The sequence below is a fragment of the Pinus tabuliformis genome, chromosome 4_2, assembly GCF_031772625.1.
Source record: "Pinus tabuliformis cultivar Carrire ecotype Pingquan chromosome 4_2, CPIR1, whole genome shotgun sequence".
NCBI classification, from domain to species: domain Eukaryota; kingdom Viridiplantae; phylum Streptophyta; class Pinopsida; order Pinales; family Pinaceae; genus Pinus; species Pinus tabuliformis.
In genome coordinates, this window is record NC_142304.1 from 1139509289 (window position 1) to 1139517763 (window position 8475).

Consider the following 8475-nt stretch of genomic DNA (forward strand, 5'->3'; position numbering starts at 1 on the left):
TGGTTTCTCTTTCAAATTTTTATCTGATTTATTTTTCTTCTTCCCCTTCTTTTTACCGCCGGATTTTGATTTGGCCATAGATGACTCTACAACATGAATATCGACAAAAATTTCCGTGAAAGAATCTCCTGTCGGGGAATCTGGTAAAGTTATGATAGGAGAAGAATTCTTGGAATATTTCTTCTTACTTTTGGTGTTAACTGTACCAATCATACCGTCAGCGGCACGAGACCTTGAAGGAGCTGCAGTTATTTGATTTTTTTTAGGAAGGTCGGGGATTTTCTCGTGTAAGGTACCCGACTGCGTATAAAAAATGTCAAGGCACTGAGCTTGAGCAATTACTTGCTCTTCAGTAACGACTCCTGCCTTAGCTACATCCTCAGTGATTTTCGGTAGTAATGATTTAACAAACCATTCTGATAAGATCTGATCTAGAATAAAAACTTTCACTAAACGTCATCGACGTCTCCATTCATGAATGTGATCTGAAATATAAGTGGACGTTGACTGCTTTAATGAAGTCAATAATTCCGTGCCATTGTCATATCTGACAGGCAACTGAAAATGAGTTAAAAACGAAGTGGCTAACTGACTAAAGTTATAAAAAGTGGCTCGCGGTAACTCAATGTACCACTTGGCCACAAGACCAATTAGAGTGCGTTGAAAAAGCCGTAAACGAATTGAATTATCTGAAATGGAGTTAGATGCACACCAGAGGTGATAAATCATCACATGGTTCGACGGATCCTCTCCTGATTTACCTTCAAACTTTGGGATGTCACTGGGCAACTTATTCGGCATTGGCGGCCAAAACGGAAGATAATTAATTGGATTGTTCGTAAGGCGCAACAAGTCAGGCAAGTCCAACGTTGCAATGAACGGTAACTAAGGATTAGGGTCTTGAAAACCCTGGGTCATGAGACTAGCCCCAGGAGGAGGATATCCAGGATAACTAGGAATTGGAATTACATTTGGGATATTATATCCTCCCAGAAAACTAGTATTAACCGGACCGTACTGGGGTTGTTGAGGTTGCTGATAATTATATCTAGGGTACAGTTGATACTGATAGACTGGGTTCTGCACAGCAGGACCGAATTGGTACTGTCCCTGGTACAGTTGATAAGTAAATTGAGGTTGACTTGTGACAACCGTACTTGGACCAGGTTGTCCTATAGGCATTTGAACCGAAGTCTGAATTGTGGGTCCAGACTGAGGTAAATATGCTTGAGGAATTGATGCAGGAACAGTAGAAACCGGAGCTGTTGATACTCCAGAAGTAGGTGGGGTATATGGAACAGATGTTGCAGCAGTCGTTTGAGGCAGAGTTCGAGGCGAACTAGGCCCAGGCTGAGAAACTACAGAAGGTGCAGAAGTTTGAATAGTAGGCTGGACAGGTTGCTGGGTTGAACCAGAAACCAAGGGCTGTCCAGATTGAGATGACAACTGCACATTTGGTTGCAAGATTTGTTGGGTTTGAGATGGATCCCACACTATATTCATTCCAGGGTATGGGCCCATAGAAGGTTGAGCATATTGAGGACCATAACCGGGTTGAGGGTAGGGTTGATAATTCAAAGGTACATTTCCAGCTCCTTGGACAAATGATTGACCTGAAGGTGGTTGGAAACCTTGGGTTGGGTACTGACCTTGAGGTTGATAACCTTGAGGCATGTACTGACACTGAGGTTGACCTTGAGGCAAATATTGATACTGGGGTTGACCTTGAGGTATGTACTGAGTCTGGGGTTGACCTTGAGGAATGTACTGTCCCGAAGGTATGTACTGTCCTTGAGGTTGCCCCCCAGGCGATAAATGAGTACCTTGAGGTTTCCCCCAGGCAATAATTGAGGACCTTGAGGTTGCCCCCAGGCGGTAACTGGCCACCTTGAGGTTGCGGATTTGGAATGGTACCTGACATCATAAGAATATATTCTACACTCAACGGTTTAGTTTCGTTATTACCAGTTAATAACCCTTGTTCAACAGGTTGAGGAGATGCTCCTGAAAAAGTACTAGTAAGTGACTGATACCCAGAGGGAACAGAAGGACCGCCATATAAAAATGTTTCTGGAGATTGAAAAAACATGGATGACTGTCTTGACATATTCAAAGGAGGATAATAACCTCTAGGTGTTGGATGAAAATGAATGCGAGGTGGTGAAAAACTTAGTCCCTGGTTTTCTAGAAAATTGGTCAATGAAAGATACCAAGCGTCCCTCCTAGGTGGACTGTAAAAGATTGATTCACGCTCCCTAAGTTCTATAGTTGGTTGATTTTCAGGGATAGATATACCTTCTTCCGGAGTAACAAGTCCTTCAATAGAAATAAGTCCAGAAGGAAGATTTTGGGTAATGACTCTTTCTACCTTGGGTGAACCAAGATCACTGGAAGTTGGAGAGGCAAATCTCGATGATGGAGTAGCAGCAGCTTCAGTTTCAGGTTCAGAAATTTCAGGTTCCTCGGCTAATTCACTAGTAGAAGAAAAACTACCAGTCACTTCGGAAAATGAAACAGGTTCAATAATATACTCTGGTGCTTGAACTTGATAATCAGGATGCACTACTAAAGAAGATTCTCCTTCTTCTGGTGACCCAACTCTACTTTCACTAGGAGTTACAAGAGCTTGTAGCCCTTCAAGCTGGCTTGGTGAAAACTCAGGAGGTTGGCCCCGAAGTCTACAAGACTGTCTCGGTAATTCAACCACGATTAAAAATTTTAATTACTTCACACACAAACAAAGAAAAATCTCAATGAAAACCACCTAAAGTCTCTAAAGAACCAAACAATTTGAAGCACACGCCTAAAGAATCTAGGAGTTCAAACCACACACAAACAGTAACTTTCCGTACTGAAAATACTAGTTGGTGATGAAATCCAACGTCGCAGAATTCAATACAGAAATGGCGGTTGGAACAGTTACCCTGACAACCTACTTAATGAATAGACTAGCACAAGTTTCTCCACTAAACCGTCTCAAGTGAAGAGAACCCCCCAGAAAATCCAAGTGAGTCTACTCGACGTCTGCTCCAGGTACAACAGGATCTTCCCTCCACTGTCACCTTAGGAAAGAATCCTATAGAATATGGTCACTATGGTTACCAATAGAAACAAATATACCTGGGGGAACAGTCTGTGATCCGACACACACGCAAGGGCAGAGTAGCAAGCTCAATCCCCTTCAAGGCTCCTTGACATAATCCAAGGTTTACCAACAAGTGACCCCAGGCTCCTCGACAATGGTTAATCTGAGGTTTACCGTTTTTAATACGTGTATATCTTCTATCGTTCCCAATGAGGAAGGATTGATTACCCCACTGGTTAGGATACGATCTCGTGCTTGAATCCTTTAAGAGGAGCTTCCCAGAGCATAGATGTAACAATTGGAATTTATCTCCTACCACAAGATACAGCTACTTGTTTGTTTTTACTATCTTGGAGAGTTAATTACTCCCTACTCCAAGATACTAGCCTAAGCTATGTTGGTGATAAAGAGCCCTAGAAATAAAAATATTGCTAGATAGATTTTACTTTAAGCATTATTTTTATTGGTTTTTCTTAAGGCAAAAGGTGCAGAGATGAAACTTTATGGTGTGAAGACTCGACTCCAAAACACTAAAAATGCACTTAAGATGATAAACAATCCTTTTTCTTCAATGAACTTCTAGCTAAAGAAAGAGTTGAGAATGCAAATGCTTGTAAAAACAAATCTTTCCTTAACAATCAAATGAAACGAAGAACTTTTTGTCTTTTTCAATACACTCAAAAGCGAAACTACTAATTATGCTCATGAAAATTTCCCTTTCTTTTCAAACACTCAAATACTACAAAAACAAACTTTTTCAAAAGAGAGATTTTTTTTAATTTTTATAAAACACTCAAAACTATTAAAAAATCTAATCTTGAGATCTATAAATTCTAAAAAACTAATTGAAGTAAAAGCTTACAAAATTTATTTTCAAGGATGTTTTACTTAGTTATCAGCAAACTAAGGACTAACTTGTTCAGAATAACAACTTAATCAAAAAACAACCAGCTTTCGTTTTCTTTTTAAAAATGAAATCCAAAACTTTCAAAACAAGTTCTTTTCGAAGTTTCGCAAAGAGAAAAACGAGATGTATTCCTCACCAAAGGCAGATTTTACAAATCGGTCATACTCATATGAAGACCAACAAAAACCAAGGTGATCTGAGGTTTCTAAGGATTCTAAGCTCTGAGTTACTACAAAGACCAAACAAAACTCAAGCCAAGCAAACAAAACTTCTAGAAATTCACCTACAACCTAAATGCCAATGGAATTCACTCACAAAAAGTTTCTGACAAGACACGTGTAGATCTTGGTAGAGGCTAAACAACATAAACAAATCCTAGGCTTAATTGAATGAAAAGATTTTAGTTTTTTCAAAATTTTGACAGGGTCCGCAGGCCCCTGGTATAACCAGGCGCGGTACCGCACTGTGTATTAAAAGAACAGTGTGGGTATGTCCGCACTGTGTTACAAACAGCAGGTGTGGTCCACTCTCAAAAATATGAAAAAACAAAAACAATTCAAAATCTAAAAAGCTACCCAATCCCACACAGCAAGAAAAAACCAGAAACAGAGAAATAGTTTCTCAAGTCAAAGTAAAAGCAAAGGCAAAAACCAAAAATTCAAGTCCCCAGTGGAGTTGCCATTTTGTCGGGCGGATAAATCATTCTTGCGGACAAGACCAATCTCCCTAGTATCTATGGATATCTAGCGACAAGCAAACCAAACAAATTCTATCTTTCTCTAAATATGCGATTTATAAATAAAGGTTAATAGGTGTTTTAGGCCTACCTCGGGTCCAGTGCTAGTTTGTGGAAGCCACGCTCCGTTTGTCCAAATGAGTTCCCTTTTGAAGAATCTGCAAACACAAATAGGCACACATATCAAATAACACCTGAAAAGCCAATATAATAAACCATATTTATCATGATGATCAAGGAATTCATGAAATAAACCATAGAAGACAATTTATTGAGAAAAATGAATTTGATTGTATTAACTTTAATCAAAGAAGAACTTTACAACCTTGGTGCCTTGATGTTGTACAAGCTCCTCCCAGGGTCCAGCAAGAATCTCCTCTACTTTGACAAGTTTCACTCTCTTCCCAAAGAAGCCAAAAGGTATGTAATCTCTCCTCTCAAGCTCAAATAGGAAGTCTAAATTCCAACAGCATTTACCCTTAAAAATCTTCAGCTTTCAACCTCCCTAGCAACCAGCCCAATGCCTCAATTTATAGTGCAGAGGAGGGAAGTTACTAGGTCCACCTTCAAAGGGATAAGCTCCTCCTATCAAGGGGTTAGCTCCTTTAGTTATGGGATGCATGAACCACCTAGGAGCGAACCAACCACGTCAAGATTCCTTCTAGAAGCGTCTAGAATTAACCCAAAGTGAGTTTTTAAGAATAAACTTGCGCCTTTTTGACTTTCATAGGGGTCCGCACCCACTCCTTTAGAGACAGAGCGGGCAGGTTCGTAGGTAACATGACCAAAGGGTGTGGGACCGCAGGTAATGGTAAGAGAAAGTGCGGAACCAGAGTTTTATAGCTTTTCAAGGACTTTCTCTTATTTTTAAGGCTTTAACATGAAGAGCTGAGGTTTAAGACTTGCATAGGAGGACAGTATGAGTGGTGATAGACTCACACTGACTGCAAAAAGTCATGGTGACAATATTTTTTGTAACAATCTCCCTTGTCCCATTCGAGTTTTGACCTTAGTCTTTGCCAAAATTCCTTGATTTTCTCCTTTAATCCTGCATTAAATACATATTAGACCACAAAGCAAAATATCCAACTCTAACTCATCTCATAAACAAAATATTATCAAAAGTATGCAATAAGTTATGAGAATAGTTGGTTTGACTAAGTTAGGAGGTGAATTAAGGCCCATATAATTACCCAATGATGAGGCTCATCATCATCACCTCCCTACTGAAAGTGTTTCTCATTCTCTGAGCAACTTAGTCAATAACCATATCCTTAATGGCTCTAGTAGCCTCTCTGACATCCCATGCCTCTGTTGTGGTCTCCTCTTCTTGTGCACAGAAACCTTCTTTCTTTTCTACCTCTTCCCACTACCTATTTTCTTCTTCTTCTTTTCTCCCTTCTAGCATCCCTAAGAGTAGTGGTGGACTGAGTTTTAGGCCTATCCAATTTACCTTCAACCTTTTCATAGATTTCTTATACATAGGTGTCATGTTGAGTGCCTCTCTTAACCTTTGATTGTAGTGATATTCTCTTGTCTTTAGGTTGTATGATAGTGTGTTCCATCTTCTTAGGCAAGCATGTATACTATCGTCTCCTAACAACCTAAACATGTCCTCAAAATGTGAAATTGCTTACCTTTGGGCAACAAGATATCTAGGTGCTAGCCGAGGGTCATTTGCAATCAAATTATGGGTATTGATGAGGGCCATGGGATTTGACTGTTCAACTATGATCAAAAGAGGTTTAGTTTTATCTCTTGCCAATATCCTTTTCATCTCTGCAGCCCTTCACTCCTCATGGTTCATGTAGGATGCCAAAGCCATTAATTGTAGATCTCCTGGCTTGGAATTAGGGTCCCATAAAGTCATTTCTATGAGGGCCACGTTGTGCAAATAAAACTCAGCCATTTTGGCCCTATGCTCTAGTACTTTGATCACAAAGATCAATAAGTTGCCTGTAGTCCTGAAATGGCATGGATCCCCTCTTTTCTAGTGTCCTAATTTGAAATTGTAGCGATTGTTCTTTGAGGTAGAGAGCATAGGATTTAGCTAGCATCCTACACTAGATTGCCTCCAAGGAGAGGCTAGCCATACATGCTAATTGGTTCTCTATTTCCTGTAGCTGTCCTCTTAGCCATGCATTTTCTGTCTCTAGTTGATTTCTCATTATAGGTTCTCTATCCCTTAAGCCACTTATCTCTCTTCCCATTTCTTTGAGTTTCTCCTCCATGTGCCCAATGTCTTCTACCCCCTTTGATTTGGTGATCTGCATCCATTGGTGAGTTTTGGCCCTCTCCTTCTCAAGCTCGAAGAATAGTGGGATGACAATTTTTTGAGGTATGACCCTGCTTCCTTCAATAAACCAATAATAGCAGTCTAGGTTAGGTTGGGGGCTAGGTTCTTTTGTCTTTGGGTCCTCCTCTTTAGCTTCTTGTTGCTCCCCTACATTTCTTTCCCATTTTTGTGCCTCTTGTAGATTCAGCAGAGTATCCTGTAGGACTATTTTTGCTTCATGTAGATTTTGCTGTGGATTCTGTAGGATTGCCTTACCCTTTGAGTAAGTTGATCTAGTAGTAGGCCTCCTTACATAGGTGATAGGGGACTTAGCGGAAGGTATTTTGACTTTTTGTGTAGGGTAATCTTCAATCTCAATAGTAATTTTGGTTGATGTTTGTGGCTTCCCCTGTCTTATTCTTGTACTCTTTCTTATCCTGAAATATAGTGGGGTCTTCCTCTGCCTTTTTCCTTTTTGCTTGATTGGTGTGTGTTACACAGTAATTTGTCACCATTGGTCACCGTCCCTGTTACCCCTTTCCCGCACTTTGGAGGACTCATTCCGGGACCTGTGAGCAGTGACATAACTTAAAAACACTTGCATTATGTTCCCCTAAGTATGGACTTCATGTGCCTTGAAGACATCTCCTGCAAAATATCCCTGAAAAGTGCCCTTTTTCCATTAGTGCGAGTCCACAATGTACTACCCGCGCCAATGAAGGAAATCCTCAAAAGAGGGCATGCCAGTTGGCGCTCTGTCTTAGAGTTACACCCGCGCCAACTGAGTTTGGAAAAGATTTTTAACAAACGCGCGCCCGGATGTTTTTTCCCTTCAAATCATGAAGTTTTTGAGGATAATGCTAATCTCTTAGATGTCGAGATTCATCATCTATCCCTTACATCTATCCACAATGGATTTTTGGGGATAATGCCAATCCATAATGGGTGTCTTGATTCATTGTATCTTCTTCCCCTCCTCCATCTATAAAAGCCTGTCCTCATGCATTTGACAAGCTAGTGATAGTGCTAGTTTTTGAGTGATAGTAAGAGTTTTGGAGCATAGGGAGATTATACTGTCAGAAGTCTGAGCTGTGCATTCATAATCAAAGAGAGAGAAAGGCTTATTGCAAGACATATGTAGCTGTTCGCCCAGCCAGAGGAGGGATTCAACGTCAAAACCTTGGTTGTACTTTTCTCTGTTGATTACTCATTAATAAATGACTATCATTATGGTTCCGATCTTATTGTTCATTATGATAATGTTTGATCTATATCTTTTCTGACCGATATATGGTTGTATTTAGTGAATTTTATGCTTGTATTCACTTTGTTCTTTGCATGTGCAGGTATCCATTCGCGGAGATCGTGAGGATCGTGACCTGCTGGAGCAAGGGAATGGGAGTATCAACTCTTCCACGACACTAGCATTGGACTTCAGGTTGGTTCTCATAATCCACTTTCAATTTGCAACT